Source organism: Aythya ferina (assembly GCF_964211825.1).
Source record: "Aythya ferina genome assembly, chromosome: Z".
Lineage (NCBI taxonomy): Eukaryota > Metazoa > Chordata > Aves > Anseriformes > Anatidae > Aythya > Aythya ferina.
The window spans coordinates 39,383,576-39,405,790 of record NC_140299.1 but is presented as its reverse complement, the minus strand read 5'-3'; the positions used below and the strand labels follow the sequence as shown (position 1 = coordinate 39,405,790).

General features: G+C 39.6%; 1 long non-coding RNA gene across 1 annotated transcript in view; it reads right to left on the bottom strand.

Annotated features, from left to right (window-relative positions):
• Positions 1-12,485: 12,485 nt before the first annotated feature.
• Positions 12,486-22,215, bottom strand: part of LOC311427368 — a 31,750-nt gene continuing 22,020 nt past the window's right edge. The window contains exon 4 of the long non-coding RNA XR_014687299.1: positions 12,486-12,575. This is a non-coding gene — a long non-coding RNA (uncharacterized lncRNA). The remainder of the gene's footprint in view (positions 12,576-22,215) is intronic.

The window sequence follows — 22,215 nt, the reverse complement described above, 5'->3', positions numbered from 1 at the left end:
ATCAATGGATTTGTGTCAGAGGGCTGATGTTATATTTTAATATTCCAGTAGTGACCATGTTATCTCTGATGCCTTTTGGAACTGTTTGTACTCTGATTTAATCTAGAATTACAGCTTTCAAACAGATTCTGTAAGTCCCTCAGGAGAACAATTATTTGTCAGCTGTGAGTTTAATCAGTCTGAGTAGGAAATTTGCCATTTCCCCCCTTAGTTGCATCTCACCAAGTACTATTTTGCCTTATTGGGGTGTTAAAAGGAATGAATAAACAACATAAATAAATAAATAAATAAATAAAAAAATGGAAAACGCTGTACTGTCATTTGATTTCCTGGGTTCTGAGTTACATTACACTACCATATGCTTGATGTGAGATTTTATAGCAATTATTGTTGACACAGAAAATTATAGTACACCAGACAATGTAAAAGAATCCTTCTTCTGCATTATGCAGAGAAGAAAAATTATTTTCTTATCTAACAAAAATGAAGTGAAGAAATGTGGCTAAGCAAATTAAAGTAAATTAGTATAGTTTCTTCTTGTAATTTTGATACCACTTTCTAGATGAGAATTTTTACCAGTAGGACTATATTGATCTAAATCTACTGTTATAGTTAAGCTGGAATGTTAGGAAGGATAGTGTTCATGCAAAGATTCACGCTGTTATAGCTCTAGTGGGATAATTATACCAATGCTGTTTGACCTATAATTTTCTCCACAAAGAAAAAATGCTTAGCAGAAAAGCCTAGATCAGAGACCAACATCCCATGTACAGTAGGCCTTGCCCATGTACAGTGGGTTGCTCAGGAGTGGCTTAACTACCCACCCTCTTGTTCCACTTGTGTGTCAGTTCTTCTGCAGAGCTTTAACCATGAAAACATCTCAGCATCATCCTGGAAAGCTCTTCCTCAGTGACGCATTATAGATGCTTCATGATATATTGTCAAATACGGTAGTTTTTTTCCTCCCTGTATATGGCATTCAGAGAGCAAAAACAAATTGGGAGGCATCAATAGCTAATTTTGGTCTGGAGGGAATGGGTGGAATTTTCAAGGACGTCTGTAGGCCAGGGACATTAACAATGACACAGGCAATGTGTATTTGATGTAAAACGGTTAAAAATCTGTGGGTGGTGCTGCTGTAAGTGGGATAGTTACTATGACAGTATGTACAAATAGTCTGGTGGCTGATTTATGTGCAAAGTCATGATTAACTTCAAGTGGGTTTGTAGGTCAGCATTTATGTTTGACCTCTTTTTCTAAAAATACACTTCTCAAATTTCACAAGAACTCTTCTGTGACAGAATTTGGTCTTTATTAACTCTTAATAAATACCTTCAGTTCATTCCAGTGTTGTATGATCAGGTCTTACCAGCATGAACAGCACAACAAGGAAAGATTAACTTTGTGGTTCAATATTTATTTTACCTGGGGACTTGTGTGCGTGTGAAATTTATTTAGTAGTAACTCAGGCTGCATTGATAAAAAAGAATCTGCATAAATGCAGCATATTCCTTCAGTTTAACTTTAACCTAATTGGCAGTTATGCTATATATCTGGGTTTTGTGTTGTGAGAAAAATCTCAGTAATTTTCTTCAGACAGGATCTTCTGTGAAGCTGTTTTATTTATGATTGCAATGGTAGGCATCCTAAAGTCTCATCAGCAGTAGGTTCTGAATACTCTGTGTATTCAGCTTCCCATAAGGACCTGTGACTAAGAAACTCCAATAATAGCTGGGAAAAAGTAGGAAGCTTATTTATTTATTTATTTATGATCATTGGTATTTTTAAGCAAAGCACCAGGTTTCTCTCATCTATATTAATGTATTTCGTGTGATCCCTTTAGGGAACTGATACTTCTCCAGAATACACAAGCTCAGTGGAGTGTGTATATAATACACCCTTTGTATGACAACAACATTGGATAACCAATCAAGATGCAGAGATTACAGGGTTGACGGTCTGTGGACAGGGTGCCATTCTGAGTTGAGAGCACTATGCAGGAATCAGTGCAACTGAGGTTATGTCTATACTGCAGAGCAAGTGTCCTTTGGGATCTACCTCCCAGGTTCTGACTCTATGACTGTTCATCTAGACCAGTGGAGCCCTTGGACCCCACTGTGACCTCATTCTAACCTCTTGTGCTTGGGTTTCCCTTTTGGAAAAGCAAGGCACAGGAGATGTTGTGGGCTATACCTCACACTGACCTGGCATTACCATGTGTCTGTGTGTTTGCCCAGGCTCCTGCAAAGGTTCCAGGGCCCCACGGTAGTGGTTAGGAGCTCTACTCCCTGCAATAACTAATCGAGGTCCCACTGATGAATTATAGTCAAAGGGTTCTACAGCAACTAAGACATATTCCTGTTGCTAAATATAAACAATGATTTCATTCACATTTGCTTTAATTAAAAATACTTATCTTGTTGACTTTTTTCCACTAAATGAACCTTCCTTTCTTTATCTTATAAAAAGCAAGAGTGGAGACAGTGAGAGAGTGGAAAAAGAAAGTGAATCAGGGTGAAGCAATGTGGTACAGTGCTTCAAAGAAAATAATAAATTAGATGTATATACAGATCTATATATATCACCTGGACACTGAGAAGGGTTTAGCAAACTTAGGGGCTGGTGAGATAGTTCCTGCCGCTCTGAGAAGGATCAGCACAAGGTCTGGTGTTGCCAGGCAGTGAGTTTTGTTAAGGATTTTCCTTTGATAGGTATAAATGATTCTATCTCCTGCAAGAAACATACCTTAAAGTGTCTTAACCCTTCAGCTGGTGATTCCTTCGATGGTAAAACCGGTGACTCATAGAAATTGAGTTGCTTTGATTCCTCTGGACATGAAGCTGGTGTTTAACTACTTCAGCTTCTGAGGATTGCAAAAGGGCTCCAAGAGGCAACAAGGGACTGTGACTCTGAAGGTTAATGTTTCCAAACTGAGATGTCTCTGGTCCTGCAGTTCAAGCCCCCACTGTCTGCACAGCATGTAAGCAGCTGCAGTTTAAGGAAGACAGAGCTACTGTTCAAATAGAATCTAATTTTCTCTTTTTGCCCATTAAACAAAATGCTGCCAGCAACAGATCCAGCTCTTCTTCCAGTCTTTTAAGAGAAAATGCTTTTAGAAAGCATTTGAGAAGGTATTCCTCACAAAGTAGTCACCATTTCTCTGAGTCTGTAGGCCAAAATGCTTACATAGGTCACAGTAATGGTACACTTATCACTTATTGATAAGTGCATCCTCATGCCACGGTACCATCAGGAAGGCACCAGTTCATGTGCAGCAAAAGCATGGTTTGAGGAGATCATGGACCTTGTCTAACACTGTCACACCCCATGAACTAGAATAAGTGGCTTACTATGTTAGCCAAAGCTGTGCACTGCAGAAAAGCCTCTTTCATGTAGGAGACATTCCTGATAGTGCATCCCTGGCAATTCTCCTGTAGGTGAGTCTCTTAGTGTGCTCAGACTTCCTGGAAAATTGGGGGCTTTGTCTCTCCACAGTGCTTCATATGCTGCTGTGGACAATACTGCTGCCGAGACATCAGAATTGGATTCTGAGGCTGTTACTGAACACCAGGGATCACTACTCTGCAGTTACTCTGCAGCTGCATGGGTGATGGTTAGATGGTTCCTGGTATAAATCTCTGTCAGCTATGGTGAAAAACAGGAAGATTCAGAAGACAGAAGAACAGACAGTGATGTCTATGCATCCAAATGATTAGTAAAAATCTTGAAGGCTGCTGTAGTGGGTTTACGTGGCAAGGTTTTTGTAGCAGGGGGCCATAGGGGTGGTTTCTGTGAGAAGGATCTAGAAGTTGCCCCACGTTTGGTAAGGGCCCCATTGTTGACCTGAGCTGAGCCAATAAGCGATGTTGTTTTGTGCCTCTGTGAGAGCATATTTAAGACAGGGAAAAAAACACTGCGCCACAAAGCAGCTGGGAGAGCGAGAAGAGTGAGGAACAGCCTTGCAGGCACCAAGGTCAGTGTAGAAGGAGGGGGAGAGGTGCTCCAGGCACCAGAGCAGAAGTCCCCTGCGGTCTGTGGTGAGGACCATGGTGAAGCAGGATGTCCCCCTGCAGCCCATGGAGTAACACGGTGGAGCAGGGCTCCACGCTGCAGCCCGTGGAGGAGACCACGGTGGAGCAGGTGGCCCTGCACCGACGGAGGCTGCCGCCTGTGGAAGACCCCTGCCGGAGCAGATTCTGGGCCAGACCTGTAGCCCATGGAGAGGAGACCACGCAGGAGCAGGTGACCTGGCAGGAGCTGCTGCCTGTAGGAGAGCCAGGTTGGAGCAGTTTTCTCCTGAGGGATGGACCCCATGGTACGGACCCATATCTGGAGCAGTTCTGGAAGAGCTGCTGCCTGTGGGAAGCCCACGCCGGATCAGTTCATCAAGGACTGTATCCCGTGGGTGGGACCCCACAGCACAGGGGACGAGAGTGACTGAGAAGGAGTGGCAGAGAAGAAGCACTGTAGACTGACCATAACCCCTATTCCCCCGTTCCCCTGTGCCACTCGGGGGGAGGAGGTGGAAGAGGGTGGATGGGGGGGGGAAGGTGCTTTTGGTTTCTTTCCTTTGTTTCTCACTTCTCTAGCTTGTTAGTAATAAGCAATAAATCTTACTATCTCCTTATGCGGAGTCTGTTTTGCCCGTTACAATAATTATTGCGTGATTTTCTCATCCTTATCTCAACCTTTGAGACTTTTTCACATGTTTTCTCCCTGTTCATCTTTGAGGAGGGGGAGTGAGAGAGCGGCTGTGGTGGAGCTTGGCTGCCCACTCGAGCGGAACCACGACAGCTGCTAAAGTCAAGTCAGTGGCAATATCTCTATTTAGGTGTTGTGCCTACCTTTACCACATCAGCTCTGTTTGTTGGACTGTCAGCACTCTATGGTTAGTGTCTGCAGCGCCACAACTTTCAGCTATACACCACTAACTTCCACGTGTTCTGGGTGCTTTCAGGAGGTCTCCCGTGTGCATGTTTCTGTTGCCAAAATTCATGGACCTCCATCTTCTGCACCCATGGATTGATGTGAGTCTGCAGTATCAACTGCTTCTCCCTGACAATGCCTCTTTATTACTACCATAACAACAGTGCACAAAATGAAGCTATTCTAAGTGTTGTCCATGCTTCTACTCTTCCTTGGCCTTATTCTTGCTCTCCTTCCTGGGCAGCTGCAGATGAGACAGAGGAACCTGTGACTATGGCCATTAACACTGTTGTCACAGTCGTTGACTAGCACAGTGCTTGGCCTGCAGCCAGCTTGCAGTGATCAGCACCATGTCAAATACACACACACTCTGTGTTGTGTGTCCTCCTGACAGACAGACTGAAGAACAAGCTGCCTCTAGTGGTTATGCCTATGGCTATTCACATTTGCTGGCTGTTCAAACGAGTCAGATTTTGGGACGGTAGGAGAGCTTCCAAGGATTCTTCATGTGTGATGCCCAGGTGGTACACAACAGTTCTTGATTGCTTCATGGCCCACATCCAAGCACGCTCTGCCAGAAGAATGTCACAATGAATAGAGGCTGACAATGTTGTGAACAAGTCAAGCCATCAGAGGGAACCTTCCTTTCACAAAAGTGCTAACTCACTGAAAAATGAAAGCCAGTAGGACACAGACACTCAGTTCACCTGCTCAGATGGTGCACTTCAAATGAAGTACATCAACTTCACGCAACTTGAAGAAAGCAGGCAAGCTCTAAATCTTTTTGTGGGTTGATATCACTGAAATAAGTGGATTTGCACAGGTGAGCTATATTTGTCCACAGCAAGTGCTCTAGACTGCTTTTTTAGGCAGCTGTTGGCTTGATAGATATGATCCAAAAGCCAGAATAATGCTGTAATTGTACTAGAACTTAACTTCTTTTTAGCATTCAGTAGTTTGGAGTACTCTTGCCTTTTTGTACTGCTGCTCCAGCTATAAGCTCATAGTGACATCTAACAATGTCATTTCATTACCACAATATCAGGGGAAAACTACCTTGAATTATTAGGTACTGCTCATAAACTAATTGTTAAACAAAAGATACATTGTCTTCCAAGTTCTATTCAAAGTTACAGCTTAACTACAGACAGGCAAGATTTGTGCGCTGCTACAGGCCAGAGTCACGAGGGTGTCAGGGCCTGGAGGACAAGTGGCAAGGCCTGCTGAACACCATCACATCGCTCAGAGATGCTGCTGGTCTGGGGGACTGCCAATCCCCTAAACACTGATTCAAAAAGCCTGCCATCAAAATGACAGGGAGACACAGGACATTTATATCCCTGCTTCATTATTGCTGTACACATGTCAGAATTCTTTCCCACCAGCAACTTTCTGAGGAAAACAATAAGTGCATGAAAATGAAACCAGGCTGTCTCTCCAAACACTGGCAGAGCTAGCGCTGAGATGAGATCAAACTAGGAACAAACCCTGTTCCTTTGCTCACAGTTTTCCTGTCTACCTTGTATTGTCCAGCTGCCTTTTCAATGAAAAACAAAATTTAATGAAAAGAAGCCACGTAAACTTGTTAGACTATTGTGAGATAGAATTACTTTTTGTCTTACAGTTAGCTGCTCCTTACTCATTTGCTACGTATTACATTGGGCCACAATCACAAAAACCTTTCCTAGACTACAGGAAGGACTCTGTGTGTGTGTGCATGTCTGTTTGTGTGTGTGTTAAAATTGTATTTTCTCTCTGTGTGGTAAGAGCTGAACACATTGTCATCATTATGGAAATGTAAATGAACAAAAATAATAAAACATTATGCAAGAAGTTACATGTGCACAGGGTGTGCATGAAGATCTTATTGGCAGAGGTTTGCAGGCCAATTGCTAAGCACTTTTAAAGCTCTAATAGCTTTATAGCTTTGTTCTGTGGTGTCTTGACACAAAGCTTTCTGTAAGCCATGTTGAATGCTGTTGTCTTGTTATTTAATTTTGCAAAACACAAAGACCCCATGTGTCTTTCTCATGTGGCTCACTAGGGAAGGTATAACAATCAAGAACATGCTTTAGATGGGGAGAGAAATACAACAACTAGAAACTTGACGTATCTGGTTAATATTCAATGCCAGCCCTAGTCCTGAAAATAGTTGTTCATTTATTTGACTTTGAATGCATTTGAAAAGGTCGAGTTTTACTGTCCTTCCTTGAACTGACAACATGAGAAAAACAAACAGAAAAACCCAACCAAACCAAACCAAATCAAAACTATTACTACTACTGCTACTACTACTGCTACTACTACTAAATCCCCTAGATTTCTTCTTCAAGGCTGCTATAGCCTCCATTCACTCGTAAACATGCTTTGCTTGGACTCTTTAAAAGAATATTGTAAGTAGAAACAACTACAAGCTGGGGCCTCTCCTACCACATCAGTGCTGCTTTTGCTCTGTACTAATGCTGAGCCTTTCTTAGAGCTGACACTGCAGTTCTTTTGTGAACCCCAGTAGTTGTCGCAGTCCCTTAGGAAACTATTTTTAAAATGTCAGCTTTGTTAAATACTCAGAACCATGAAAAGTCTCTGTGGAACTACAAAATTAAAGGCAGTTTTGCACAAGTGTCTTTTAAACGACAGCAAAGCATCCCTCTTCCATTCAGAGTCAATTAGAACACCCCCTCCACCACTACCTCTTCCCAGCATTTTAACTGCAACATGGTGTGTTTTCCTCTCCTTTGAATAAAATTTATTTTAAGGAGGTGTGCACAACAGGTTTATGTATGTGATGAATCTCCAAGGATGCATTTGGGAAATACATATACTTATTTAGAGCATGTTGGAATTCACTCAGAAGCATACACTGTGTATACATGGTATACTTTATTACACATGAAAGTAAAAAAAAAATATGAGTGTTTTGCCTTACTTTTAGGATGACATTTACTGTGGTCAAACAAAACGAAAAATATACGTGCAATATTACAGTTCTGATAAGCTTTCTGTTGGAAAAAGCAGTGAAAGTGTGTAAGTATCAAAATTCTGTAGAAATCAAGGTTATTTTTTGCTGGCTGGCACTTCTCTTAAAAAAAAAAAAGGGAACAGAAAAATATTTGAACCAAATAAAGATTTCCCAATCACTATTTAGGCTGCAAATCTACAGTGTTTAAAAGATTCAAATGACTTTTCATTTTAATTATCAGGTATGTGTACAATATGTGTTATATATAGTCTAATATAACAGTTGAAAAAATTACATCAATAAAAGAAATAAAAGATGATTTTAAGATGTTTTCCATGTTCCAAGATATCCCTTTTCAACCCAGGTTCTGGAATTTCCTTCCTGAAAATAAAATAAAATAAAATAAAATAAAATAAAATAAAATAAAATAAAATAAAATAAAATAAAAATTGAGGGTTATTGATCTTACTAAGGCATAAAAAGTGAAAATCCTTCATAAAACCTAATTCCTGGCACTTCTCAGTATAAGTGATGACTGCTGTAATGACAGATTTGGTGCTGAAAATAGATTGAGCGTAACATTTCAAATAAAGTGGAGGAAACTTATTTCATAGAGTCACAATCAGGATGAACAAAGCCCTGGAAAATACATTTTAGGGAAAAAGCAAGCACAAGACTGTGTGAACTAAATTCGCCCTTCTTAGAAGCAAAACAAGGTGTATTACTCATGCTCAGACTCTTGCCTGGCATTAGTGGGTGGCTGTGATCCTACACTGTTAGAAGATGAGGAACTGCCATTCTGAGTCTTTCCTTGAGACCACCATGTAATTCATGAGCTAACTACTGGAGTAGTTACCATATTTTCTTTTTCTAGCTCTCCTGTGTGCCAGTTAGGATTTTATTTTATTTTATTTTATTTTATTTTATTTTATTTTATTTTATTTTATTTTATTTTATTTTATTTTATTTTATTTTATTTTATTTTATTTTATTTTATTTTATTATTTTATTTTATTTTATTTTATTTTATTTTATTTTATTTTATTTTATTTTATTTTATTTTATTTTATTTTATTTTATTTTATTTTATTTATTTTGTCAACAACAAGGATGAAGACATCTGAAGATATCAGTTAAATCAAATGCTGAATCACCTAATGGGAAATGATACAGTCAAAAAAGTAGTCGTAATTTCTATGGTACTGTCTTTGTAGTGGGAGAAAAGGAGAGGAAGTAGGAAGGAAGTGAATACAGGTACACAGTCTCTAGAGTCCAGACTTTTAACCCCAGATTTTTAATCCAGGCTCCTGGCATTCTAAGCAACTGATATGCACTAAAAATGGATGTTCATTGCAGGACTTGAAACTTCAGTCTGAAAAATAAGTAGAAATAATGATAGAATATGCTTCATACAGAAGGGCTACATTTGGAACCAGCTTGTGTCCTTTAAACAACAAATACCCAGCAATGAAGAATCCATTAGAATTGCCCAGTTAGACAAGCCATTCAATTTCCAACACAGGAAGTCTTAAAGAACAAGAGGAAACCTCATATTTTGGATTGCAGTATTTTCCTTATAGATTCTTGTTAACATTTCATGAACAGACTGCATGAGATGTATCAACATTCAGAAAGCCTGTTGTTCCTCATTAATGGTTTAGTCGTGCCTCCACTAGCAGAAGCCTGTCCCTATACTTGTGTGTAATTCTGCCTTTTCTTCTCATAGCTGTTCACAATCTACCCCAGCGGCCAAGCCATTCTGTTCAGATTGCTTTGAAAATTGTTGAGGATGCTAAAAAGAGCCAGCTTTGCAAATCTGCTTCTTTGCTGTGGCATTTGACAGGAATGATGTGGCGGGACTGAAATCAAGTGGAAAGAAACTTAAACATGCTGAGTAATTGCTGAGGGCATGCAGAGGAAGCAATGCCATGAAATTAGGCAAAAGTTATACACTAAGTAAAGTTTTCTAATTTGGGAATCATTAGGCATGTTGAATGCCAAAAAATGGTGGGTGTCTGTGTGAAACTTTTATAAAAGGACTAGAAAGCACTGCTGAATATATGGCAGAGAACAGGGTTGCTCTGGCAGGAGAAAAACAGATGAGCTAATAGATCTTTTCTATCTTTATTTTTTATGATTCATATTCCATCAGTCAGCACATGGTACAGGGAGAGGAAACTCAGTGCCAGCCAATTTGGTGCAGTTTTACAGATGGAATTGTTTTCAGCAGATAGTTTGTGTCTGCCAAGAACCACTTGCATAAAGTTCTTAACCCATCAAACACTGGCACGTTTCAGCATGCAGGGCCTAATTTATACCAGGGGAAAAAAACAATCCACCTTTTTAAGTTCTTGTTGTCCTTCCTGAAGGGCGGTGCTGCACTTGGTAAGCAAATGGTTGTCCCAGCCCTGCAGTGTTGACTCCCTTTCACTCAGAAAGACCAGGACCTCCAAACAATTGTGAAACTATAACATACTGTCTTCTTTAAATGTAAGATTTTTAAAGTTCATGGTATTTTTTTATTCTTCAACAACCTTAAGGTACATGTATTTTAGACATAACAAAGATCCTCAAACTAAATGCACACACATATTGAAAAGTAAGGTGTTATTCTGGGTGTACAACTTGGGTACCTGCATGCACAAAAATGTTACTTAGAGGGCAAACTAGCTGCTGTGGACTTTCACATGGTTTGGAAATTCAGAATAAGAACTATGGTTTTGAGCATGGACTGCTGGCTTCATTTCAGTCCACGTATTTTAACTTATACTGACAGGAAGAAACAGCGATCTTTTGGATCACTGAAGACAATCTGGAGGAAAAAAAAGGGTTGACATAGGATGGCATAAAAGTCAGTGTATGTGTGTGGGGGGGCAGAATTCATTGACGTTTATACACTTGGTACCTACACTTCAAAGAGGAGAAGCCACTGCCACCCAACATTAATCTGCAAGACACCTCATGGGTCTGCAAGTCTAACCACAGATCCCTAACAACTTGTTGGAAAATCCCCTAAGGGCCATCTGGGGATGTGGTCCCATTGCAATAGACACTGGGCTTCATGGCTCGGGTCATGTCTACTTGGTTGGCTATGCTAAATCTTTGGCTTAGCATCAACACCTTGCTTCTTAGTCTATTAACACAAGATACCAGATAGACAGGTGGTGTTGCTTCTTTTGAGACAAAAGAAGACAAGGATATGTGCAGTATAATAATAATTTAATATCTCCTATGTGATGCCTCTCACTCATTTCCAGAAATTCCGGTCTGCTAATATTAAGAAAATGTGCATGCTTAAACAATGTTTACTTCCTTGGCTGGTCCAGGGTTTCTCTGCTGGTCATATAATCCTGCCATAAAAGGGTGTTTAAGTGGACAAACAGCAAGCAAGGAAGTAAATGAATCCATCTGGGTCACTAAGGTGGAGATGACTCCTGTCCTAACCTTCCATCAAGCCACCAGCTTTTCAGGCTGTGAAGGACATTTGTTTAACAAGTCCTCTGTAAACCCCAATGTCTATGGAGTACTTCTTTTAACTATCTCAGTACAGATATACATGTCAAAATTCACCAGTTTTCTGTACTTTCTGACTCCAGGTCTGAATGTTAGGTATTATCTTCCAAGCATTTAAAAATTATTGTCTCCATTAAATTCATCTGAAAAAACAGGATGATAAGAAATAATCATGTGAGGCAAGTTTACTATGCAGGGGGCAAAACATTTAGATAAATATTTAGATCAGATCTCTGTTAATAAACCCATGTTATTTTCTTTGTTTGCAAGGAAGTGTCACTTTTCCTTCCCCCTTATACCTTTTCTCTGTGGAAGACTGTCTATGTACATGCTGCTGACCAGGATATACTTTACTCCATAAGCCGAGTGGAGGGCTACTTCTTTAAACCCAGCTCACCCTGTGGAACATAGAAAACATATTGGGGTTTATTACTGATTAATAATTTACATCTTCTTCCTGAATACCTGTTTTTAACACAAGCTCTGCAAAACTTTTTAGATCAACCCAGAAAATGAGTTGTAGTGTTGATGTTAATGAGATACGTTGCATGAATAAAGTAGGCTCATGATACTGTTGACAGACTGTTCAGTAGGGCACACCTTTTGTACATGTGCTGTCTTAAGCACTGCTTTGAACAGCATTTGGTTAGAATGAAGCAAAAGCCAATTTAATCCCAATAAAACTACAGTCATATCCTGACTGTAGTTTTGGAGAGATTTGACTGAGGTCTGGACAGATTTTTTATGTTTTTTTTTTTTTTTTTTTTTTTTTTTTAATTTTTACTGACTGGCCTTTAGCAGTCCCTGATACAACAGGGTGTGGAAAAGAGAAACATTAGGTGGACAGCCATTTTTGGCAGCATTTTGCCTTTATTGAAAAGCATTATAAAGTTTGTAAGAAAACATTGTCAATCATCTGTTTCCATTTTTAAGGTTGAAGCACTTCTTTTGGAATTCATCCACAATAAAAGACTGGGATTTCTGAGGTCATATTCAAACAGTGTAAGTAATCCTTAGGGTCCTAAATATTTTGAAAGTCTACTGAAATCCAAAGCTTTTTCTGCTGAATATAAAACCAATGTCATATCCCTTTAAAATGCTCTTCTGGGCCATCAACAGGGCTCACCTTCCAGTAGAAACAATTTTCCATCTTCAACTTGTTATAGTGGCAGTTTTCCTATTTAAAAAAGATTTGGTAAAAGTGATCATCTAAACAGCAGTATAAGCAAATAAGTCCTAATCCATGCCCAATGCATAAGAGAAATACCAAGTAAAGTAGGATTAAACAGAGAAATCAAAAGCAAGAAAATACTGAAATCTAATTTAAAAATGCCTTTATTATAAGGCTTCAATTAACCCTCATTTCTGTGGACAGACAGGAAAAGGAGAAGGAGATAAATTGTTTAAGTCTATAGCAGTTTGGAAAGTGCCTGAAAAGATGAGCTTTGTTAAAAAACAAAACAACAACAACAACAACAACAACAAAATCTCCAGAAATGGAAGCCCTGGGAATGGTGTCACTGGATAATGGCTCAAACTCCTGGTCTGCAGGTATAATTTTGAGACTTAAAATTTTAAGACCACTAATTCACCCATAGCTACGAGCATTTAAATGAATCTGTCTCCTTTTCACTCATATACAGTTGTCAGAAAGAAAAAAGCAGCAGAGTGATACCCACCCCTTCTCAGGATCATGCCCTTGATTTTGTGCAGAATTACTTTATACAAAAATGTTTCAGTTGTTTTGAAGCAATATTTCAGAAATATGGTTAGTTTCCCTGCCACAGAAAATAGAAAACATTCTACTAACCCACTGCAGTGGCATATACTGCTGGTGGAAGTGGAAACTGATTTTAAAATTGTTAGTGTAAAGATTGTATTCAGTTGTGGCTCAAGACTGATAATGGTGCTAGGCAAGAGGTTTAGTTCTGGCTTCCACCCTTCCAAATGCAGTATATGGCTAAGGAAGGGGGTTGCAAGTGCTTATGCACTTGCTCAGCAACTGAAGAAGAGAATGATACAACTACCCAAAGAGCAGGGGTGAGGGCAGCCACATGACATTGCTTGACCTTTGTGGGTTCTTTGTGGGAAAAACAACAGAAAATGCCAATGGAGGTACTGTTTTGGGCTGTCAGGGCCTTTTTCTTTCTTTTTTTTTTTTTTTTTTTTTTTCCCCAGTGAATTTCACACAAAAAGCAGTGGGGAGAAACTCAGGATTCCTGTGGTGTTAGATGCTGAGCTACTACTAACCACATTATGCATACAGTTTTCCAGCTCATGATCCAGTTTCTTCAGAAAGTGAAGTTACCATAACACAGGGGAACAGAAAATGATTGAAACAAACAAATAAACAAATAACAACAACAAAAAACACATCCCAAAACCCCCAAACCAGACTTCATTAACTGAGCTGCAATATTTGAGTCACCAGTTTCCTGTTCAACACTATTTTCCACTTAATCCATTAGGGTGTGCTGACTAAATCAATACATACACTTAACATCAAGTACTTTCAGACTGTCTGCAAGCAGAGATGAGTAATCAGTATTGCAGATATGACACATTCATAAAGGGTAATATCCCCATCTAACGCACACACACATTATGTCACGTTAACCTAGTTAATTGTTAGTCAAAACTTGTTTATGCCTTATCATATTCCTCCCAGAGCAGCCCATCGAATTAGCCTGCATTATGCAAATTAACCTGTTATTTTTCTAATACTGATATCATCCCTTGAAATAACAATAACAAGTTCCAGTCTTGTGATGAATATTAATTTATAATTGATATTGTTGAAGAACCAATTCACTGTCCAAAACAGTGTCTTTTTTCATAGTTGGTTTCATTGCATTTGCTGTGCTGAAACTTCTGTGAGTTGCTATTTGTATGAGATTTCAAAACAAAACAGTGGTTCAAACAGAAAAGTGTCATTTTGAGATTTCTTGTGGAAAAATCAGGCACTGATATTTCTATTGGGGAAAAAAATGCCATTTTAATTGAATTTACCTATTTTATCTGAGAAATTTTCAGCATGAAATTTGAATCAGATGTAGAAATAACAAATTTATGATTTTTCCTCTTTCCCTTTCCATAAAAAATAGTCACTGGGGAGCATTTATTTCCTTACATTGGTATAGATAAGAGTAAAGGGGGAAAAAAAAAGGATTATCAAAGCAGTAGGAGGGTTTGTTTGAAAAAGTGTTTTTGCATTGACCTTGTGCACTGAACACAAAAACTATTTTTATTCAGCTGACAATTAAAAACAGCCTTCATCCTCCTTCTCTTAAAATGATGTCTTTTGGGTCGTGACTTTTCCTTCATGAATAAACATGAATTCACTGTAACAGAGGAACCATGGGTACCTTGAGATGTTTTGTTTTTAAGAAATGTAGATCTGTCTTGTGTAGCTGGAACAAAATTCATTCAGCTTTTAACTTAAATTAGCTCCTTAGTTCAATTGTGAAGCAGGGCAGTAGATTGATTCTAGGTGACCTCTGCTGCAGCAGGAGAAGACAAGGTGGGCTTATAGCATTACAAGAGTTTTAAATAATTTGACTTATTCATTACGGTTCACCTTTAGTACTAATATGTGAGATGTTTATTAATGCTGTGAAATAATTCTCTGCCAGTGCCCACTTCCAGAGTTTGTCTCCTTACAATTCATAATGAAGAAATGTTAAAAGAGAGCATCTGCAGAAAAATGAATCTCAGTGACGAGATATTTGAATCCCCACCATCAAGAAGTCTACTGGCAAAAATACAGGTATAATAATTTTAAAACTCTTTAAAGCATTCCTCCTAATAAGTTTTAGAGTGAGATTTTTTACATGTACACACGGCTGCTTCATTAAGCACAGCACTAGTTTTTCTGCCATCTTTGCCCAAGTACTCATTTGCAGCAGTGAAGACAACAGTGATGAGGCAATAAAACAACATGGACAGAGAAGATAAATGAAGGTGGGAGGAGATTTACTAAGGAAGATCAGTACCCTTCCAGTTCCCCTTTCAAGCTGTTTCTTTCCCCTTCAGTGGCTGTAGATTTTCATCAACTAAGTAAATAAATAGGAAAACCCAGAACAGCCTCTCCCATCCACCTCTTCTTGTATTTTTCTGGGCCCTACCAAATGTGAGGTGCATAAACAAGACCCTAATCAGGAAATGCTGGACAGGGAGTGGGAGAGGGCTGGGAGCAATGCTCAGAGGATGATTGCCTCCAACCACCTACATGCTTCCAGGACTTTAAGAGATAGGTCACTTTGCTCAGCCATCCCTGTACCAGTCTCAGTGGAAAGCTTCAGGAGAGCAAATTGTTTGTTTTGATGGTGGTAGCTCAGGACTAACCTTTGTCACTTGCATCTGCCTCCAGCTCCAAAACATTTGACCAGTAGAGACCTGTGCAGGGTTCACAGGGTTCAAACAAACAGAGAAGTTTCAACTCACCCAGTACATATTAGTCAGCTGTCTTCAGGGAAGTTATTCACAGCTAGGTCTGCCTACCTCTTGGCCTCTCTAGATTTCTGTCCCCCTGCCCCTCAAATTCTTGATAGATTTCCAAATTGTGACTAATACATTTCTATAAATGTTTAATGCTTCACACCCATTTTTTTCGCTTTGATGATTTGTTTCATCATATTCTTGTTTATTAATGTTTCAGTCAACGAGTATTGTTTGTTGCCTGAGGGGAATGCAGGAGTAACAATGGTTTGAATTTTTCCTGCTCAAGTTCCAACTCCTACCTGATGGGAAAGATGAGGGATTTATTATTGTTAATTTAATCCTTGTGAGACATCAGATGCTTTGGTGATGGGCATCAAGATAAGAGCTCAGCTACATAAACAGTGAATGAGATTAAAGAGTGGTGGCGGTAAGGTATGAATGAAAGAACACGTTTCCGCCAGTGAATGCAAAAAGGCAGCCAGAACAGTCACAAACACTTTCCACTGTTTCATTTAGACTTGTCTAGGCCAGCATGTATCAAGGGATATATTGCTGTAGCAGCTTCACTATGGTGAGAGTCAAGCTTTATAAGGCTGGTGAATAATGTTATTTAATCAAATCTAGCCCTAGTTGAAATATCAATGAATCCTATTCAGTAAACTTGGAAGCAGAAAGCACAGGAAAGCTACCCTGAAAAGACACACCCAGGAAGCCATGAATGCTGGAAGATGGTCATCTGTTTGTATCCCATCTTCTCCCAGTAGAAAGGATAAGGTTATGGAGTGACAGGTGTAACAGCATCATCAAAACTGATGTTCAGGATCAGGGACTGAAAAGGTCACTGGGGTATTTCTTCTGCTCTTTTATATTGGCTCACATGAAATTCTTCAACATGTGCATCAGTATATCTATTCTTTCTGTGCCCTGCCACCCCAAAAGACTTTGAGACTTTGCCACACCTTTTATAGAGACATAGTTATTGGTGTGATTGCATGGTGGTCCACAATATCATGATCACAATATATTGTGCTGACAACATCATCAGGCCAGAAACCTGTGGAAAAATTGCAGTGAAATAGTGATGTGCCATTTAACTATCTGAAAGAGCAGGTGGGCACAGTCTACTACCTGGATTTTTGCCTTGCTTTTCCCTAATCTCACTGTGTATGGAGATGAAGTAATACATGGAGGTCTGACGAGTACAGAAGAGAAAATGGCTGAGTTGAGAGCCCCAGTGGGAAGGAAAGGATTACCTTTCCTATAGAGGCAAATAGAGGACTCATAGTTTTGAGACTCTCACAGTATGCAGGCTGATGACGATTATGTGGGAAGTAATCTAGGAAGGTCATAAGACTACAGAAATTTCAGGTACACAAATTCTTTTCAGAGTAGCTTTACAGTTTCATAATTTCTAAACTTTGTGAAGACTACAGTAATTTATGTAATTAATGAAAAACACCCTTTGTTCCTCCCAAGATCCAAAAAGATCAGAAAGCAACTACACCATTAGTATTTATCACTGCAGCAGTTATTCTATCAATTCTTTTTCCCAGATATAAGCAGGTTAATGGTCTTCCATTTCTTTACATTATATCTGCACTTATTTGCTAAACATTTTCATTTCAACATTTCATTGTTGCTTCGCAGTGCATCATAGAACTGATAAACAAAGTACACTGGTAACTGCAAGTGAAGCTTCAGTTCCTTCCCCCCCAAAATATATTGAAAGCCAAATACTGTTCGCAAAAAAGGAACCACTAAAATGTATCTGCCACATTTAACCTAGCTTGTAGCTATGCCAGATTCTCTTAGCAGTCTTATATCACCTCTAAATAAATAAATAAATACATAAGTAAATAAAAATTAGCAAATCAAATACTTTACTTGGTACCAATGAGGTGACAATTTATATTTGAAAACTGACTCCCAGATATTTTCAAACCTGACTACTGCTTTTGATGCTCTTCTATTTGAGATTAATTTGGAGGTAGTGTTTTTCCTACCATTTCACTTGTTAGGGGAAAGAATTATGCTGCCAGTTTGTGTGTTTCAACTGGTGTTTAAAATCTCATCTGATTTTTTAAGACTTCCTACAGGAAACTTCAAAGTTTAACATCAAAGGAATTACATTTTCTGCCACATGGTGTGCTAAAATATAACTACTAAGTGCTGCTGAGAGCCTGGATAGTTCACAGATATGGAACAAATTGTTAAGAGAATTGCTGCCTTGTCTATTTTAAAGCACAAATAAATAAATAAATAAATAAAAATAAAAAGGCTTATTTATTTATATATCATTTATATATATATACTTTTTTTAAAAGCTTAATTGGTTATGGTGACTTCTTGTATTTGTGACAAGGATAAGACCTACGCACATCAGATAAGTCTGCATCTTTTTCCAGCACATTCTTCTTTGAATTAGCACACAGTTACGCATGACAAGATAAAGTTTTCTCCCTGCACACAGTTCCAAAACAACAAAAAATATGATTATAGACAAAATATATAATGTGTGAGATGAACTAGTGGCACGTGGAAGGAGAATCATACTGGGGCTGGTGGCACACAGTGGAGCTACTGTAGACTCATAATTTCTGAATACTTACTTGGTTATTGGGGTGTTTGCTGTGTAACTGTATTAGGTTAATTCTACGGGGATGTTAGGAAAATGGGAAACAGTGCTTTGCAATGAGAAACCTCATAGTAACCACTTGACAATTATTACAAAGTAGTGGTTGAATTGTTTGGTGCCAGTACAGTTTGATCTCCTGCTGAACACGTGGGTTTTTTATTCCAGTGGTCTGGAGAACTGGCATGAATGGCATCACTGGAACAGTGAAGTGGACTCTTTTTCTTGCTAAGAGCAGATTTCGTGGATGTTGCTCTGCTGCTGAGAAGGACTTGCTGGGTTTCTAAAGTAGCTTGAACTGGTTTTAAAGAGTGTCAATATGGTACGCTCTGGAGAGGGCACTAGGATTTGAACCAAAGGTTCAAACTACAGGCAAATTTCAGACAAACTACAGTCAAGCTACAGTCAAACTACATGTACAGGCACTGGGATTTGAACCAAAGGTCTCTCAAGCTACGATCCAGTCCAATGAACTCAACCTTTCCCCAGGTTCTACCTCATGCTCCTGCAAGGTTGCTGTCAGTATGTTTTTAGGTAAAAAACAACAAAAAAAAATAAAAATAAAATTCCAGATTTTTTATTTGACTGTTCCTATTTTCGAAATATTTTGTCTCTCTTGGTTAAGCTACATAAGTTTTGACAAGCCTGAAGGGAATTCAAAACTGGTAGAAGGCCCCTTCTCCCCCCACACACCCCCCCCCAAAAAAAAGAAAAAAAAACAAATTACAGAACTATGTCAGCTACACAGACATGATAAATAGCCAAACAGCTAATTTCAAAGAGTGGGAAAGTCAGATACCTTCATGTACCTCAGTGGTCTGTCTTTGGACTGGTACTGTTTAATATCTTCATCAGTGACACAGACAGTGGGACCGAGTGCATCTTCAGCAAATTTGCAGATGACACAAACTGAGTGGTGCGGTTGATACAATAGAAGGAAGGGATGCCATCCAGAGAGATCTGGACAGGCTGGAGAAGAGGGCCCATGTGAACATAATGAGGCTCAACAAGTCCAAATGCAAGGTGCTGCACTTGGGCTGGGGCAGTCCTGGACAGAAGCACAGACTGGGATAAGAACTCACTGAGAGCAGCCCTGTAGAGGAGGACTTGGGGATTTTGGTGGACAAAAAGCATGAGCCAGCAATGCATGCTTGCAGCCCAGCAGGCCAACTGCACCCTGGGCTACATCAATAGAGGGGTGCACAGCAGGTGGAGGGAGGTGATTGTCCCCCTCTGCTCTGCCCTTGTGAGGCCCCACTTGGAGTGCTGTGTCCAGGTCTGGGGCCCTCAGCACAAAAAGGATGTGGGGCTGTTAGAGTGGGCCCAGACGAGGGCCAGGAAACTGATCAGAGGGCTGGAGCACCTCTCCTGTGAAGATAGGCTGAGAGAGCTGGGGATGTTCAGCCTATAGAAGAGAAGTCTCCAGGGTGACCTCCTTGCAACTTTTCCAGTACTCGAAAGGTTATAAAGCTTATAAAAAAAGATGGAGGGCAGCTTTGATCAATCAGATATTGACAGGATGAGTAGCAATCATTTTCAACTAAAAGAGGGGAGACTTAGATTAGAATATAGGAGGAAATTCTTGACTCAGAGGGTGGTGAGGCACTGGCACAGTTTGCCCAGAGAGGTTGTGGATGTCCCATCCTTGGAGGTATTCAAGACCAGGTTGGATGAGGCCCTGGGCAACCTGATCTAGTGCGTGGCATTCCTGCCCATGGCAGGGGGGTTGGAACTAGATAATCTTTGAGATCCCTTCCAACCTGGGCCATTCTATGTTTCTATGATTTGTGGTTTAGTTTTGAGAAGCTCACATGTGACAAGATTTACTCAGACACTCAATCACTTTTTTTTTTTTTTTTTTGGATTTACTTGTTAACATTTGATTTGTCCTTTATGTGTGTTCCCTGAAATGTTTTAGAGGGTTGACTGGTAAGATTCAGGTGACCACACGGTTGTACAAATTTCAAGAAATAACATGATGTGATATTGCATGGGAAATGAATTAAGATTTTTTTTATTATTATTATTTTTCTTACTGCAGTGACAATGACATGTGCTAGGTATTTTCCAAAGACACCATAACAGTCTGTAGGACATAAGTTCATAATCTAAGCAGAAGACAAAGTGACAGAGAAGAGGTAAGTAGAACAGTAGAAACTAATTGCTATTGAAACAACCAAGATTTACCACAAGAAAGTAACAAACAAACTAAAACAAAGTACCCACTGTGTATTTTGGGGGTGTTGAAGATAGAATTAAATAGATAAATGTTAATGACCTATGTAAGAATTCATGCATAGGCTGGCAAATTGAATTCCATCAATACTGATGGAGACTATGTGAAAAACTGAAAGTCAAGAAGTCACAGATGATTGCTTAGTGGAGTGGTGTCATATGAAAAGGACAATGAATGGAGACAGACACATTTACAAATCTTGAAAATAATAAAATTATCCTGTAATGTCAGGAAGGAAACAGAAATCAGGCAAAGAAGGGAAGACACATTACAAAGACAGAAGTGCAAATAAAATCTAACATGCAGATCCTACACTTTTTTGCACACGCAGATCCTACACTTCCATTTTTTTCTGTAGTACTGTCCAGGTCTCCAGCAGTAGCAACAGTGAGAACACTAATACACATAAAACAACACCAAAATTGCCCCTGCTGCTCTACCTCTCACATGGGCCTGGATTACTAGTATTATTACAATGAATAAAGTACACATAAGACTGGGCCTGGGAGAAAATGGGAACACCATTGCGACCAAGTAAGGACCAACTAGTCAGACACGTGTGGCTGAAGAAAGACTATTGAGAAGTATAGGAAGAAGATGAGAATGGATAATATTTTAAAAGGAAGAAGTGTTATTTTGAATGCAATTTCATTTATTTCTTGAACTGCATCCTTTTCCTTCCCTTGCAGAACAACTTCACTGCTCTAGGGACTGCCAGGTCAGGCAGGGGAGACACTGGTGTTGACTGAGGCAGCTCAGCTTGGTCTGTTCCCCAAATAATGACCAGTTTATCCAAAAAAGAGTGGCAGGTGATATTAGCAGGGGAGTCTCTTCTGTAGGGAATGGAGGTGCCCATTTCCTGACCTGGCTTACTGTAAAGAGAATGTGCTGATTGCTAGGGGTTTATATCAGGGATATTACCACCAGACTACTGAGATTTCTACAGTGCAGAGACTACTATCCACTGCTGTTATTTTATGTGGATACCAAAAACAATGTCAAGAGCAGTCAAAGCAGTCTGTGAAGGACTGTAGAACCCTTGGAGCAGCTGCAAGAGTCTGTAAAGCACAGGCCATCTTCTCTTCTGTCAAAGAAGAGAAATCCTTCTGGTCAAAGGAAAGTGATTTGAAAGGACCAGTTGAATAAAGCAGATCAATGTATGGTTATGGAACTGGTGCTATAGCCAGGGATTTGTCTTTTCTGGATCATGGGGCTGTCTTTGAGAAACTTATACTACTGGGGACTGAAGGGGTCCATCTGTCAGAAGAGGGGAAGAGCATTTTCAGCTGCAGGATTGCCAAGCTCATGAAAACAGTTTTAAGTTACAGCTGTGGGGGGACAGGAGCCTCAATCCACCTGACCCTTCTCAGTTCAATGCCAGTATCAGCAATATATGTCCAGAGCCAGAAAAGGGATCACAGGCCAGTGAAAGAGTATCTGAATTGTAGCACCAAGGAATTCAAGCCGCTTCATCCAATAAAATTGTGTCATTGGGTTCCCAACTTAAGA